The sequence below is a fragment of the Mastigoproctus giganteus genome, chromosome 8, assembly GCF_048544385.1.
Source record: "Mastigoproctus giganteus isolate SK-2022 chromosome 8, ASM4854438v1, whole genome shotgun sequence".
NCBI classification, from domain to species: domain Eukaryota; kingdom Metazoa; phylum Arthropoda; class Arachnida; order Uropygi; family Thelyphonidae; genus Mastigoproctus; species Mastigoproctus giganteus.
The window spans coordinates 110588256-110605972 of record NC_143582.1 but is presented as its reverse complement, the minus strand read 5'-3'; the positions used below and the strand labels follow the sequence as shown (position 1 = coordinate 110605972).

The 17717-nt window shown below is 43.4% G+C and overlaps 1 protein-coding gene across 1 annotated transcript in view; it reads left to right on the top strand.

Annotated features, from left to right (window-relative positions):
- The first annotated feature begins 211 nt into the window (after positions 1-211).
- The window catches only part of LOC150081768 (Ig-like and fibronectin type-III domain-containing protein 2), a 550711-nt gene continuing 533205 nt past the window's right edge, over positions 212-17717 (top strand). The window contains exon 1 of the mRNA XM_090378862.1: positions 212-278. The gene's annotated coding sequence lies outside the window, so the exon portion shown is untranslated. The remainder of the gene's footprint in view (positions 279-17717) is intronic.

Genomic DNA, 17717 nt, shown 5'->3' with positions numbered 1-17717 from the left:
GCGCAGAAATAATTATTGCATTGTGTATCGCTGCAGCCTAAATCTTTGAATAAATCGTTACAATTTTTGTTTAGGTTTTTAGATTATATGCCAGTACTACAGACATCAAGAGGACACGATTTCACTTCAAGGTTGATGGAAATTCTACATTGCTTCAAGGCCAAAGGCGAAAGCTATTCGAGAACTAGCAGCGCCTCTTAACTACACAGCTGAACAGGAAGACAACAGGTGTCGAAAACAAGCTAGCAGGATCTGCAAGAATTTGACATTTCAGTCAGGTAAGTGCAGCTACGGGTTCTTTTTTATTTATAGAAATAGAATGTCCTATCAAATTACAGTGAACTGAATGTTTTTTAAGGGTTTAGATAAAACTGTTAGACACTTAAACCGGCAAAAGAGTTTTGCATTTTGATATTTCTTACGTATTTCTTCATAGGAGAGTATCCTACGGTTTCTGCCGAAAGTTAAACGGGTTTGGAAGTCATTTTGTTAACATTATGGAAGTTTTTACATTACTTATAAAGAAAAAAAAAAAAAAAAAAACTGAAATTAAAATTATTAAAGCGTTATTTCTTCACATGATGTACATTTTTCTATTCAAGGCCGTCGCATGTTGAAACATTCTACTACGTCTAAAAATTTGAATATGCGTAATTTCAAGTTGATAAAATTATCTGCATTTTTGAAATTGTGGTGACATGTTCTAATGTAAATATCGCAATAAAACTAAGCAAAGTAAGAGATCACTTTATACCTAACAAATACGTCAAGATCAAGTTACAGAAGAATCACAATGAATTTCATCCCATCTCAGTTATAATTGCTGATCAAGAGCTAGCTTTTATTACTCTTGATTAGTGATGACGGTGGATCATTTCTAAATAGTATCCCTTTTTTACATTTTCGTTCCCATGATATTTTGATCCGTCTCTAAAAGTGGCATCAGCTTCGAAAATACTGTATGAACAAAGGATGAAGAAAAAAATAACTATCGAACTGTCGGCCAGCAGAAATTAATCTTAGAGACTTTTATGTACACTTAATACGAACTGGCCGAACACGAATGATCATTCATTATTCCTTTCCTCGTTCAAGTAAGGAATACATAGCTCGCTGAAAACGAATTAGAACCAGTTCTTCGCACAGGGCCACTTGAGGATTCTCGCCACTGAGAACGCAGCATTTGTATATCTCTTTCTTGAGAAAGAGTCTTCAAAAAATGTATAATCGACACAAGAAGCTAAACAAATTCAGAATGAACTAGATGCATACTTTACTAGCAATGACATTTTGTATCTCGGAAAAACCATCACCATAAGGTTTTCGCCTTGAAATTATTTAACAAAAGTGATCACGCACAAGGAAACGAAGTACAGGGTTGTTAAAATTGAAGTATCCCTATGTAGAGGGCTCTGGAGCGAGTTCTAAGTACTGAAGAGAAATTTGGACAACGGGTACAATAAAGAATGCGCTCCCCATTTATTGAGGAAAAAAATTTAGTTCCAAAATTTGTCACTATATGGCACTGTGGCAATACAAATCACTTGAACACACGCTACGATTGTTCAATGTGGCCTCCATTTTGGTCAACAACAGTTTCCATTCGAAGAACAGCATTTTCTACAGTAGAACGTAACCTGTCAACTGGAATAGCCAGCACATGACGTCTAATGCTGTCCTTCAGATCTGTCAGAGTTTGACATCTTTCCCGATACACATGGTTCTTCAAAAAACCCCACAACCAGAAGTCGCATGGGGTGAGGTCCGGTGATCGGGGTGGCTAAGATGTCTGGAAACAGTGGCTGATGACCCGTTCGTCTGTAAAGTGTTGCCTTAGCAATCTTTGGACACAACGGTGGATGTGGAGTGGTACACCATCTTGCATGAATGTGGTATCCTGAAGGCATCCACGTTGTTGCAGCCCTTGTATTGCGAAATTTGCCAACATTTCATAATATTGTTGTCTAGTGACGGAACAGGTGCTGAATCCAGTCGGTGTTACCTGTTCAAAAAAAAGTATGGCCCAATCATGAATGTGGCCGTAAATCCAGACAACACTGTCACTTTTGGAGAATGCGACAGGACCTCTTGGAAAACTCTAAGGTTTTCTGTTGTCTAAATGCGACAGTTGTGCTTATTCACTTGTTTATTTAAGCAGAAGTGGGCTTCATCACTCCAAAGAATGTTCCATGGCCACGTGATACCACATGATATCCACTGTCATCCGCGCCAGAAAATTAAGTGCGTATGTGAAACGACTATCTGCATCACAATGCTTTAGCTGCTGTAGCATGTGCATCTTGTAAGGACAGTACCGCAACCCTGACGCATTACTAGCCTTACAGTGGAATACGGCATGTCCATTTCACGAGAAACAGCTGGCAGACTTGTGCTACCACATAAAGATTGACTTGATAAATCCACGACAGCCATGGCCACATCAACACGAATGGAGTCCACTCGTTTTCGACCTCTACCTGGTTGAACACCAAGATTTCCTGTCGCTTCAAATTTCGCAATCATTTTGCACAGTACAAATAGTCATAGGTCCACCTGTGCCTTATGCGCTTCTGACGCCGAAATTCTCTGATAGCTGTAGAGGCATTGTTGCTGTTCTGATAGTACAGCTTCACTAATAGCTGTACTATCAGAACAGCAATCTTTTCCGGCAACGTTGTTGGCATTGCTGCTGTAGTGCAGGCAAACATCTACTGTATGATTTTGAAGAGACGCTTTGCTTTTATAGAGCACAGTAGAGCTCAGTAAGGTGTAAGGTATATTGTTGTCATGCGGCACCAGGGGTTTCCCCCATCCCCGCGTTGCTTTCTTTGTGGGTGTACCAGTTTCCTGGGAATGCCAGAGGTTTAAAAGTGTGTGAGTATTGTACCTGTGTAATGTCGTGTACCGTTGTTCATCTGGTCATTTAGCCGCTGGACCTCTGCTGGAGCCCAGCGTTGCCCCACCTTCGCCTCGTGGAGGCAGACCAGGAAACACCAGTAGACTAAAATTTACTCTGGCAGGTCCTGCCGCTTAATTTCCTGAGATTTCGACAGCTAGGACCTAAAAAAAAAAAAAAAAAACTTATGTACACATATATGCACATATACGCAACAGTGATATACAGGGTGTTTCAATTAAACGTTTCAGAACTTCTAAGAGGGGTAGGGTACATCCTGACAACTCGAAATCATATAGCAATGTGGGGTCGGAAATGCTTTCCTGAAGCGGTGTTGTACACAGAAGCACCATAAAGAAAAGAGACCGTAAGTGAGAAATCGTTTTAATAATACATGAAAAGAAGCAAAAGGTACATGGATTAAAGTAAGTGTTCGAAGTTTCTTCCACTGGCTACAATGCACGCCTCACATCTCCGACGCATGGACATCCGAACATTCTGGAATACTCCAGGCGAATTTCGAATTTCTTCCGCAGCTACTGCGATTCTTGCAACCAGCTCCTCAGCATTGTCAACAGGGGTGTCATAAACTAGCGATTTCATATGACCCCAGAAATAAAAATCAAGACATGATAGGTCGGGTGACCGAGCAGGCCAACGCACGGGACCACCACGTCCGATCCACTGTTGACCAAATGTGACATCCAGGTAGTTACGAACATCTCCGCTATAATGGGCAGGGGCTCCATCGTGTTGGAACCACATTGTCTGTTGCGTCGATGCAGAAATCTGTTCATCTCTCAAAAGAGTTGTGGCAATACTTGCTGCAGAAAGATCAAGTAGATAGGTCCGGTTAGACGACACGGTAACAGGTAGGGTCCGATGAGGTGATCTCCCATAATACCGGCACATACATTGACCGAAAATCGAATCTGTGCTGCACGACGTCGTATTGCATGCGGGTTCTCGACCGCCCAGATATGGTCGTTATGCGTGTTGAAAATTCCTTCCCTTGTGAAGGATGCCTCATCGGAAAACAACACTTCAGCAGGAAAAAGGGGATTTGTAGCACATTTTCCAAGGTACCACTGTGCGAAAGCAATACGAGGTGCATAATCCTCCGGTTGCTGTGTCTGGACACGCTGCACGTGAAACGGATGCATGTCTTGTTCTCGGAGAATCCTCCAGACGCTGCAATGGGAAACCCCGACTGCGTTTGCTAGACTTCGTGTACTCGTTCTTGGATTCCCCTGTACATGCTGCAGCACATTCTGTTCGACGGCTGGAGTCCGTGCTGTTCTTACCCTGTCCCTGTCAGCTCTTTCAAATGAACCTCTCTCAGCTAACCACTGGTGCAGTCTTGCAAAGAAATTATGACTGGGAATACGCCTCGTCCGATATCGTTCCGCGTACAAACGCTGTGCGGCTGGCCCACTACAATTTGCAGCCCCGTACGCCAAATGCATATCGGCTAACTCTGCGTTCGTGTAATCATCCATCCTACTAACTTGGCGTTCTTGTTCAAGAAATTCGAAATTAGCCTGGAGTATTCCAGAATGTTCGGATGTCCATGCGTCGGAGATGTGAGGCGTGCATTGTAGCCAGTGGAAGAAACTTCGAACACATACTTTAATCCATGTACCTTTTGCTTCTTTTCATGTATTATTAAAACGATTTCTCACTTACGGTCTCTTTTCTTTATGGTGCTTCTGTGTAGAACACCGCTTCAGGAAAGCATTTCCGACCCCACATTGCTATATGATTTCGAGTTGTCAGGATGTACCCTACCCCTCTTAGAAGTTCTGAAACGTTTAACTGAAACACCCTGTATAATATATACGCATCCATGCAATCGTAATTACTTTGGATGTTTGCATACAGCACGTGTGCAGGCATTCATATGGTAGGAGTAGGGCAGTGCGTAGGATAATTAGGCCGAGACTGGGCGAAGATTATTTTTGGGCTAGATTAAATTTAGTGTATAGGGCGCTCGCGTCGTGTATAGATAGAGTGGGGGAGGGGAGGAAGAAGGTTGGAGGGAAAAGGCAGAAGTATGGGGGACACAGAAGAGATTCCCCCAGGTGGTCAGTGAGGCATGCCCATGCCTCACCAGAAGGAAAGGTGGGGTAGAAGGGGAGCGAGACGACTGGTCGTCTCTTCCCCTTGCCAGGAAGGGGTGTTAAAGGAGAGCCAGGCTAGTGCTTGTCTCAGGCCGCCAGAACAGCTGCTATTCGTCCTTCCTTCGGATTTTTTGTCTATCTTCATGGTTGCTTGGTAGGTCATCTTTGGCGTTATGCACATTTTGGCTTCTAGCCATTATGTGGCTAGTGTGCATTCAGGTCCCGTCTTCTTCTGTACAAGGCTTCAGTGAACTTTGAGAAGGCAATATATTCCTGCCTCCCGTCCAGGAGGTGTTGTTCTCTATCTCTGGGCAAAAAGGTGATCCGGGTGAAGAGCTGGCAGCGGAGGTCACCATAAAGCTGGCATTCATGCATGAGGTGGTGCCAGCTCTCCAGAGTAGAGCTGAGATTGCGATTATATGCAAATAACGTAAGATATTTGCAAACGTAAGTTTTTTGCACAATCCCAACTAAGATTAACTAAGATAGTTACGCGCCATACAGTGACAAATTTTGTAACTAATTGCTTTTTTTTCCTAATAAGTGGCGAGCGCATTCTTTATTATACCTGTTGTCCAAATTTCTCTTCAGTACGAGCCTTAAAACTCGCTCCAGAGCCATAGGGATACTTTAATTTTAACAACCTTGTATATGCGCTCATAACCGTGGTTCAAGGCTATGATTACTAATTACGGCGATGTTCTTGTACTCTCTCTCTCTCTCTCTCGCTCTCTCTTGTGTACTCCTCTGATACTTGTGGTCGTCCTAGAGTATAGAAAGGAAATTATTTTAATTTAGTTTCGTTTGCGCATGTATTCAGTGTCCGCTGCCGTATAGTGAAGCCGTGCACTTTAACGCTCTGTATAAATTCGTTTAAAAATGTGCTTTAACTTCAGTTATTGTCTCAAAATGTGTTTTCACTCAAACATGTCTACTAGTGGACTTCCCCGGTAAGAAAATTTGAAATTTCTGTTGGGAAATTAGCAGGTTATTTGCGTTAATATCTGTATCCTTTGTTTGCTAGACCGCAGTGGTCACCATGTGGCTGGCAGCAGGGATATAGAGAGGCGCCTCTATCTCGTGGCTGCCACGTAAATACCTTGCACTTGACTGGGGAGGGTGCCCCCATCAATGCTAAACCCAGGCTGAAAGAAAGCCCTAACTTTCTGTGACAGTAAAGTGCACTTACACCTATAACTAGATGCAGCTCTTAATTCGATTCAGGTTAATTTTGAATTTTGAATATTATTTTGGTCTCAGTGATAAAGACAATTGTCCGTTGCTTTTTCGGATTATATGACGACATACAGAACTCCCTGCCTGCACGAGCTTGGAATTTACGTCTCAGGGCACATTGACCCACTCCTCACTCACTCACGGTGCCTTCAGCGACTTTCCACGTATTCTGTATTTGCCTTTCAGTTTTTCGTTGTCTTCAAGGACGCTGCTAATCCTTTAAATCGCAAATACCTACGGTTTCTGCAGAAATGAGCGAACCTACTACTTGCACAGGGTGTGGTCATCAAGTTGACTATGTCCTTGTGTGCACTTCGTGCAAAGCCGTTCGCCTCTGTGGGCCATGTAGCCCATACGCTGACCTGAAAAGACTCGCAAAGAAAATTAAAAATTGTTGGAAATGTCAACTTTGCAAACAAGCAGAAAATGACTCGAGGAATATTGATGACACTTCATCTAATTTACAAACTGAACCGGAGTGCGTATCCCGCCGTGATTTTATTCAGCTAAGGGATTCTGTTAACGAAATTCAGACCGCAATCTCTCAACTTTCTGCTGAGTTTACACGGTTAAAGGACTCAGGGCAACAGAGAACCGACACCACAGGTGTGAAACCTGATGAACGTCTAGAACTGAGGATACCTGAACCCAGTGTGTCATGCTCAGCAACCACGGACGCAGTTGTTGAGAGTACCGAGCGGTTGATCTCCCGAATTAACCAGCTTGAAAAAGAAATATTAAACTTCAGGACACCCTCATCAGAAGCAATAGCAAAAATAGATCATGGAAATGAAATCTCAAAAGCACAACTGGCAGAGCTACAAGACGACATCACAGTGCTACACAAAGAAAACAAGGAGATGAAATTTATACTCCTTGATATCTATAATAAGATCGAACTGAGTAAGCTAGCAGATCCGAGCAAACTCACTAACCTTCTGAACTCAGACGATCTTAGTAGATTATATAAAAATTACCCAAAGGCCATTACGGTATCAGTCTGCCCCGAATGCAGCAAAAAATCAATCCCCAGTCCTCCATCAGAAGCTCCTGGTAGGAAAGAATCTGAAAAACGGCCAAACACTGGACATCGTCGAACGCCATCTCCTCGCTCCAGCCAGCTTCCAAAAACAGATGGGAAAGGGCAAAAACCACCCACAAAAGCCCAAATTTCACGTACGCTCAAGTTGAAGCTGAAAGGGGCAACTGATGTTAATCACCACTCAACGAAAGAGAGGATTCCACAATTACAGAAGCAGGCTCCACCAACGGTCAACGGCACCGCATATAGAAACTCGCTTACCTGCAATAACGAATTCTCTACCTCTATGCCAATGAGGCAAAAGTCATCATTTCCACCTTCACACCCAACTTCTCGCAATGCCTGTCCCGTCATACCTCACTCGCACTGCTCATCTTCACAAGGCCTGAGACTCAGTGTCGGAGCGAATACAATATTCGAGCCAGCGGATTCTTCCACACTACAATTTCCACTCCCAGTTCACCCAAATGCAAATCCATCCTATCCTATGCAACCAGAGGATAGTACACGTATGAACTTCAGAGTGAGCCAACGAGCAAGTATAGCTTCACGTGAATGGCTTCGAATTGGCACATCGACCAACTCCAAACTGCAGCCTTCCCACACACCTCCCAGACGGCAGAAGTCCAGACCCTCTAGTGGACTTTTCATATCTCGATTAGCCCCAAATACCACAGCAAATCATGTTGCCGAGGTTCTGCGTGATCAACTAAACCTTCGACTAAAGGTGCAGCAACTTCACACCAGGAACCCCCGCTGCGCATCGTTCAGGGTTGAATGCGCACAAGACCTGTTCAATTTAGTTGGAACCGAATCTATCTGGCCTATTGGCACCATTATTCGACCCTTCTATAATAGGAGAACCAGTCACCTTCCCCAACCTCCACCTCTGCACCAAAACCAAGTCTGCAACATCACCACTCACAGCTGATTGGACTCATTTCTGGACAACCTCCAAAGATCTCAGCAGTCCTCCTTTCATACCACTGCTCTGCCAAGCGCCACAGTCAAAACACCACTCCGCCATAATAAGAGTATCCTGAGTCCTCTATGTGATGGTCCCCATAAAATACCAGTCCATTTGTCGATAGGAAGTCGTGCCATTCGCTCACGAACATGCCAACTCAGGACACCTCCAATCAGGACGGAAGTTCGTCGAACACCTGCCATCAGGGTGTACTTCCAAAATATCAGGTCCATTAGGAACAAACTAGACTCTGCAGAACAGATCTTCCTCTCCCAGGTCGCTGACGTGGTCTGCCTCGCAGAAACGTGGCTTCAACCTAATCAAGACACACTCTTCTGCTCAGCTATTGCTGGTTACCACATGCTGTCTGCCTCCAGGGAGCAATCTAGAGGCGGTGGAGTAGCCATACTGTACAACACCTCCCTATTCTCATATGAGAATTCGACCTCAACTACAACTCAAGCCTTCGAAGCGATTATAGTCTCGCTACGCTTCCACTCCAGCCACATTGATATCGCATCTGTGTATATTCCTCCAGGGCCTACAATTGAAATTATTGAAGATCTAGGGAACTGGCTCTTAAACCATCTTCGTCCGTCCGCACAACGCCTCGTTTGTGGTGATTTTAACCTGCCTCCAAACCGGCATCACCTCTTTATCAGGCTCTGTGAGTTCTTCAAATCCATTGACATGACACGGGTCAATGAGAACCCCACCAGGGGATTGAACCTACTGGATCTCGCTTTTGCTTCAACACCATGCACAGCTGAGGATGATCCCATCGCATTCTTCCTGTCGGATCACCAGCCTATAGTTTTGACGTGGTCATTGCAGGTGCCAAATTTCAACATCCCTGACAACAAAATAATCAAATATGTTTCAGCACCTAAATACCTCAATCCTCAACTCTGTGTAGAAGCAGCATCCTGCATTCCTTGGGATGTCCTCATTGACTGCGACCTCAGCCTCGCAGTGACATCATCATCATCATCATCATCAGCCATTTTCAATCCACTGCAGGATAAAGGCCTCTCCAGCAACTTTCCAGTTCCTTCTGTTTTGAGCACTGGACATCCATTTACTACCCACAAACTCATGAATTTCATCTATCCATCTCCGCCTTTGTCTTCCAGGTTTTCTTCTAGCTCCTCTTGGATACCATTCTGTTATTTTCTTAGTCCATCTGTCATCATGTCTTCGAGCTATGTGTCCTGCCCAAGACCATTTTAGTTCTTTAGTTTTGATAAGAATGTCCTTTACTTGAGTTTGTTGCCTAATCCATGTGTTTCTCTTCTTATCTAACAGTCTTATTCCCAATATGATTCGTTCCATTCTTCGCTGTGTAGTTCTCAGCTTCTCTTCCATTCTTTTGGTGAGTGCCCAAGTTTCACTTCCATAAGTCACGATGGGGAGTATACATTGGTCCATTATTTTACGTTTCAGACAAACTGGGATATTGCTCTTCAGTATGTGACTATATTTCCTGAATGCTATCCATCCAAAATTTATTCTTCTCTTGACTTCCAGCCATTTATCATTATTACAGCTAATAACTTGTCCCAGATAAGTATATGACTCCACCTTTTCAATTACTGCTCCTTCAATCATTATTTCCCTTTCTGTGGCATACTTGTTCATCATTACTTTTGTTTTAGCCATATTCATCTTTAGTCCAAAATCCTTACTAGCTGTGCATAACTGATTAAGATTTTCCTCTAATTCTTTGGGATCATGGCTTATGACCACAATGTCATCTGCAAATCGTAAATGGTTTAGGTACTCTCCATTCACATTGACTCCTTTCTGCGACCAGTCTAATCTTCTGAAAGCTTCCTCAAGGGCAGCAGTAAACAGCTTCGGAGATATTGTGTCTCCTTGTCGAACTCCTTTCTCAATTTTAAATTTCCTACTGTCTTTGTCTAGTCTAATAAAGGAGGTAGCACTCTCGTATATTTTCTTCAAAATCATAATATATGGGGTATCAATGCCTTGTCTTTCCAGTGCCCGAAACATTGCCTTATGCTGTATGGAGTCAAATGCCTTTTCATAATCCACAAATGCCAGGCATAATGGTGTTTTATATTCATTTGCTTTCTCCATTAGCTGTGATATTACATGAAGGTGATCCATAGTTGAGAATCCTGTCCTAAAGCCAGCTTGCTCTTTCGGTTGATTCTCATCCAGTATTCTTTCTAATCTGTTAGTAATGACCCTTGTGAACAACTTGTAGATGTGGGATAACAAGCTAATTGGTCTATAATTTCCAATTTCTGATTTATCTCCTTTCTTATGCAGCAAAACTATGATTGCATTATTCCACTGCTTAGGCGTCACACCTTTTCTAATGCACTTTGTGAAGAGCCTTGCCAGTTTTTGTGTTATGTCTCTTCCTCCCAATTTTAACAACTCTACAGTAACTTCATCTTCCCCCGGGGCTTTCTGATTCTTCATTTTCTTCAATGCATGCTCTACCTCATCAGGAAGAATATTGGGTATGTCGTATGTGTTGCTACTTTGCAATCCATCTTCCCCACTGCTGGCATCATTCCCCTGCTCCTTGTATAATTCTCTATAGTAGTCTTCTGCTATTTGAATTATGCCTTCTCTGCTGTTTATAAGTACACCATCACTATTCTTCAGTTTCAGTATCATTTGTCTTTCTGTATTACTGCTCATGTTAGACAAGTTAGACAAGAGTGTCACTGCCTCGCAGTGACACTCTTGTCTAACTGGATTAAATCCGTCACCGACTATGCTGCCACCAAACGAGTAACAGTAACTCCCCGTTCCAGAGCGTGGTGGACTGCTGACCTCAACAACAGCTTCAAAATGAAACAAGTCCTACATAAGAAATGGAAGCTTACGAATGGCAGTCAAGACAGAATAGCCTTTTCCCGCGCCAGGGCCCACTTTAATCGAAAGAAAGCTGCTGCAATCCAAGTAAATCTTAACCGCACTCTGAGGAAAGGAAAGCCATTCTATGCTGCCCCACATGGTGGATCCAATCATATGCCTGATCCTCAAGAATGGTTAAAATACATCGCCAGGTTTTCAAATACAACCACAGTCCCATCCACAGTTGTCCAGTCTGACTATGAAAACCCTTCAGATGTCCTAGGGACTATCCAGATCACGAAACAGGAACTCATACGTGCCATCAATTCCCTTCCCACAACAGCCACTGTTGGGGAGGATGGAATTCCGCAATTTATGATCAAATGCTTGAGCGCATTCATCATAGACCCTCTTCTCTCGATCTACAACAGATGCCTCACTGAGCATTATTTCCCACCCCAGTGGAATAAGTACAGAGTGTGCCCCATCCCTAAAAACAAATTTGCCACAAACGTCGATCAGTTCAGACCCATATCAGTTGCTTCTTGTCTGCTAAAAACTCTTGAAAAGGCTTTGCTACCCACAATCACTCACCAAATCCTCCAGACGAAACCATCCGAAATCCACTATGCCATAGCAGGAAAATCATCAGTCACTAACTTGGCAGCCACCACAGAACGCATCCACCACAGAACACAGAACCATTACTTCACTTAATAAAATTGGTATTTGAGAGTGGAATCTATCCAGTTCAACTGAAAAAGGCCATTGTTACCCCTCTTTACAAAAAAGGAGACCCATCCTCACCCAACAATTACAGACCAGTTTGTCAATTGAATACACTCTCAAAGATAATTGAATCCATTGTAATGAAGCAGCTATTTAACTTTATGAAACTTAATTTGTCAGATTACTCTCACGGATTTATCAAGGGTCGTTCCACCTGCACAGATATGATCTCGTTTGTTTCGAACATATCCCAGGCGCTTGACGAAGGAAAACAAGTCGACTCCATCTTCCTTGACTTAAGCAAAGCCTTCGACAAGGTAGTCCATCAGAGACTAATCAACAAACTGCATCACTATGGTCTCAGAGGACAAGCACTAAACTGGATTGAAAACTACTTGGAAGGTAGAGAAATGTCCGTGACATTTAAAGGTAAAACCTCATATCCTTTCAGTCCTGAAATTGGTGTCCCACAGGGTTCATCCTTAGGCCCGCTATTATTTCTTATCTACATCAACGACCTGCCAAGCACCCTTGAAGCCTACCAAATCAAAATCAACGTATTTGCAGACGACATAAAAATCTATAAAGCAATTGGCAGTACCAATGACTGCATCATCCTAAACGAAGCTCTTCAACGAGTTATTCAGTGGCTGAAGGAGAACAAAATGGCAGTCAATGAAAACAAGTGTGAGCTGATCAGCTTTGCTAATGCACACAAGAAAAACAAACTTAATTTTTCTTATTGTATCAACAACAAGGCAATCAAAAAAGTTAGTTCATCCAAAAATTTAGGTATCTTTATTAAAGAATCATTTTCCTTTGATGTCCATGTCTCTAACATTGTAAAGGCAGCTAGCAAAAAACTAGGTTTCCTGAAAAGAATTAACCGAGACTTCAATCAGTTGGCACTTTTCATCTTTCTTTACAAAATCTATGTTAGGCCAGCCCTAGAATTTGCCTCACAGGTCTGGTCCCCACATGTTGCGTACCAAAAATTAGAAATTGAAAATATTCAAAAGAGAGCAATCCAGTACGTTTGCTTTAAAAGTGGCCTTGAATACTATGAGAAATCCTACCAAGAGTGGTGTGTATTCTTTGGACTCGAAACGCTGGAAAAAAGAAGAGATAAAGCCGACTTACTCCTTCTTAACCAACTGTTAAATGGTACCCTGAACTGCCCTCATCTCGTCTCACAAATAAATTTCAACGCTCCGACAAGAGCGTTAAGAAACCATCCACTGCTGAAACCATCCTATGCGAGAACAAATTATGGCTACTACAACTTCTATAACAGGACTGCAAGATCAATGAACAAAGCAAATATTGAGATATTTGATACCCCCGGACACTTCAAGAGGCAACTGAAATTGCTAACCTCATCCGGTACCTGACTTAAAATAGACTCTTCTTTTAAGTTCTAAGACTCTGATTGTGTGTGAAGAAATACCAGTGCTCTGCCTGTTCACTTAAATAGGACGGATGAGTCCTTTTATTTATTTAGTTTTATTTTATCTGTACATTTACTTTTTTCTTTACTTTGGGAAATGTATACTCCAAGCTTTTTGAAGCTATGTAATAATTCTTTGTAGCTGCACCCTCAGGCACGTTGTTTGCTGTTTTGTAGCTGTTAATAATAATAATAATTTCCCATCCTCTCAGCATTCGAACAAAGAGCTGAGCTAGCAACCACATATCTTGACATAAGCGCAGCCTTTGATGCCGTGTCGATCCCGGCCTTGCTCCTCCTACTTAAGGAGAAATTTCACATTCTAGGTGATATGCTGTTTTTTGGAATCTCTTCTCTGTCACAGAATACTTATTCTCCATCGGCAACAACACACCCTATCCTGCGACATTACTGCTGGAGTACCGCAGGGGGGTGTCCTATCCGGTGCCCTGTTCACAGCTATCATCGTGCCCATTATTGCCTCAACGAAGGGTCTCCTATGCTATGCCGATGACCTCAAACTGCTGACTCAAATTAACCCTGGCGACAATCCCGTTCAGCTCAGCAACAAGATCAATTCCCAACTTAAGGATCTAGAATTGTACCTGGCAAACTTCAATCTAAAAATCAACCCAGTGAAGTCTGCCCAGGTTATATTCTCCCTTAAATCCATGCCGACAGTACTCCACGTTTCACTCGCAGGGGTACGAATACCAAATGTACCCTCGCACACAGATCTTGGCGTTCTGTTTGACCAAAAGATGTCCTTTGTCAACCAGATCAACAAAATCAGTACCAAATTCTCTCGTTTACGGTGGATCTCAAAGCAGCAGCTGCTACACGTCCGACATCCTGTCACTGTTAAAAGGTTCATCACCTCCACCGTTTACCCCGCCATTCTCTATGGTGCAGAAATATGGGCCTCTGCTGCACCTACAAACCTCAAGCGAGTGTACACCGCTGAATACTGGTTATTGAAATGGGCCAATAACAAGCTTCGTCTACCTCCCACTACCACAACCACCATGATGGCACAAGCACTCGACATCCCGAGGTTGAAGTTCCTGATCGTGGAAAAGAGGCTGGTGTTCACAGCCAAACTCATCACAGGCCAGATATCATCTCCAAATATTTGGAACGCTTGCTCTTGGAGGATTCCACAGCCAAGCCTAAGGTCGGCACCAGCACTCGTGGCTCACCACAACAGGCTTGTACTCACTGACAGATTTCTTCCCAAGCAGATGCTCGCTGCCCTCAACCGTGTGGACGCCGACATCGACAGCATAATAAGTAAGAAGAAGGACAGACACAACTTTATCAAAGCCCTTGAACCCTGATATATGGCCAATTTGTATTTATTTCTGTATTTATGTCTAGCTCTGCGTTTTTATGCTGTATTTGTATTGCTTTTGCATTTGTGATCGGTATTTTGTAGCCTTTTGAATTTGTTCGCTGTATTTTTGTAGCCTTTTGAATTTGTTCGCGGTATTTTGTAGCCTTTTGAATTTGTAAACTGTATTTTGTAGGATTTTGTATTTGTTCGCTGTACTTATCTTTTCTCTAACTGCTATATATGAACCCCTGGCGCTCGTCGCCGTGATGGGATATTGTGCTGTAACTCTACTTCACAATAAAGATTTATTTATTTATTTATTTTGAATATATTCATAAACGTAATGAAATATGCGCTGTCCAGCCAAAACTTTGATTACCTCCCACTGTGTTATTAATCGGCCGTTTCTTACTGATGTGATATTGCATATTAATATGATATGATATTGCATATTAATATGATATGATATTGCATATTAATGTGATATTGAAGGTTAGTGGTATGCGGTCCATACGAAGTACTTGATCGACATGGGAAAGGAACTTGATCTTTCAGTCTTCTAAAAAGGGGCGATTGTGGGCTACCGTTTGAAGGATGGCAGTATTATGGAAACTCAGAACCTTGTGGGCTGTAGTTATGGTGTGCCAACAGTAGTCGAATAGTGGATAGATCAGCAGTCACTGGACTAATGGCGAGCGTCCACGCCTCATCGATAGTCATAGTGAACGTGAGCTTTGTGTGAGCCAATGGACGGAAACGGGGGAACTATTTCTGACCATGGATTTTGTCGGTGCGGTAGTACAGTGGTTATAAATCACCATCCTCCTCACATCCCATGGACGTAATTAGGCGACGACCACAAAAAAAAAAAAAAAAAAACCCAAACTATTATATTAGGCCACCCCGAATAATTAAATTCATATGCCTTACCGTGTGTCTAATGTCTGTTAATTGAATGTGTTCTATGGTCGATTTTTCTGTTTTGCTGGACGAAAAACCCCAGTTTATAGGGGAAAGCCTTGTATCTACGCTTGAGACCGAATTTGTTCGCTGTATTTTTGGGGACGAAACTGGGGACGAAAAACCCCAGTTTATAGGGGAAAGCCTCGTATCTACGCTTGAGACCGACTAATTCAGCTAGAACGGAAAAAGCCCTTTAAAATTCTTCGCGTCATCGACGGGATTTGAACCGGGGACATTTCCACCCAGTGTGGGGGGGAAATGACGATATCACTGTGCTATTCGCGCAGACACCAGGCGAGGACCATAGTGGCATAATGTTTTGTGAAAGGCGTCACCGGTGGTTTCCCACATCTGCACCATGGTATTTTGTGAAGAAGGACAGATTCTGTATAAGAGATTCTGTACTTCTAAGCCAGAAAAAGTGTAATGTATGGCTTTTGTCATTGTAGTGTTATATTTTGTTGTTGTGTCTCTGGCTGCTTGGCCACAGAGCCCCTAGTGAACCCTCACGTTGCCTGCCACCACCACCACCATTGGGAGGTGAGCCGGGCTGCCCATCATACTCTGTCGTCACCGTCCTCCCCACACCGGGTGGAAAAGTCTGGGAGAGGGAGTTTAAGTTGCAGAGGACAGGGTAGCACAGTGGTATCGTCACCGTCCTCCCCACATGATCACAAGAGGCCAGTGGACTCTGTATCCCACACTCAGAGTGCCAGCAATCCTGCACTTGTGCAGTGACAGCAGTAGTCAACCATTGTGGGTTGGAGTCTAAATCCCGCATTCAGGAGTTCTGCAGTGTGCCAGCAATCCCGCATCAGAATGGTGCCAGCGGTGTTCCTACTCTTAAAGGATTTGCAAGTTGTCAGGGCAGTGTCCTCTAGCAGAGAAGAAGCTAACCTACGCCTGTCTGATTCAGACCTTGGGCAGGTCTGCGCGGGTAGCACAGTGGTATCGTCACCGTCCTCCCCACACCGGGTGGAAAAGGCCTGGGTTCGAATCCCGTCGATGATGCGAGGAACTTTAATGGGCTTTTTTCACTCCGTGGCTGAGTTAGTTGGTCTCAGGCGTATATAGCAAGGTTTTTCTCCCCAGTAACTGGGGTTTTTTCGTCGAGCAAAACAGGCAAATCAACTATAGAACATACGCAATTTACAGACACAAATACGGGTTAATGTATTTAATTACGGGTAACCCTAAAAAGAAAAACCTTGGGTAGTATGATCCAATGCTGTTCTTATTTCCGCAATCTTGGTTCGCGAAGATTTGCTGCGCATGCATGGTTAGTGCCTTGTACATGTTTTCATCAAGCAGCAGTGAGGACTTCTAATTACGTGGATTCCTTTGAATTATTAGGTATGTTGAGGGTCTGACAGCACTGCGATTTCTCCCATCTCCCCGTATTTCTCTGTATCGGACAAGCTAGAGACGGCACCTGGGATTTCTCCCATCTCCGCATATATCTCTGCATCAGACAAGCCAGAGATTTAAAAGTGTGTGGGGTATGTAGTATATATTGTGCCCATTGTTCGTCCGGCCTGTTAGCCACCGGGCCCCTAGTGAGACCCGACGTTAGAACTGCGGTAACAAATTTGAGTCTACTGTTATCATAGGCAGGGCACTCATACTTGAGTCCCCAAGATTCTTCTCCACAATGGCACCGCGGGTCTCCTTCAATCCCCATAGCTGTAAGTTTCTGATGGAAGGGGCCATGTCCAGTGATAAGAATGTCATGTGCAGACCAGGTGAGATCCAGAGAGGGGGCTCTGGGTGAGTTTGGTTTAGAGTTGGAGGGAGTCACCTCGTGATGTCTCCTTTCTGCGTGGTTTCCCAGCTCTGTTGCCATGCTTTATTCAAAGACATTATTTTGGCATACAATTTATACATTCAAACTTTTCTACGGTAAACGGCAATCAAATATCGACCTTACTGTCTTCATTTAAACTTGTAGATAAAATACATGAGTGGAACGTAAAACCGGAATTAGTTAACAGCGATCACCGTGCCATCACGTTTTGTGTTAGGGTGGAGAATACCAATGAAGACTTGCCTGTGCATGACCTAAGGAGGTTCTGCATGAATAAAATGAGATGGGATAAAATTGGGGCCTATCTAGGAACGCTCTAGGAGCTATCTTTGGTTCGCAGGACTT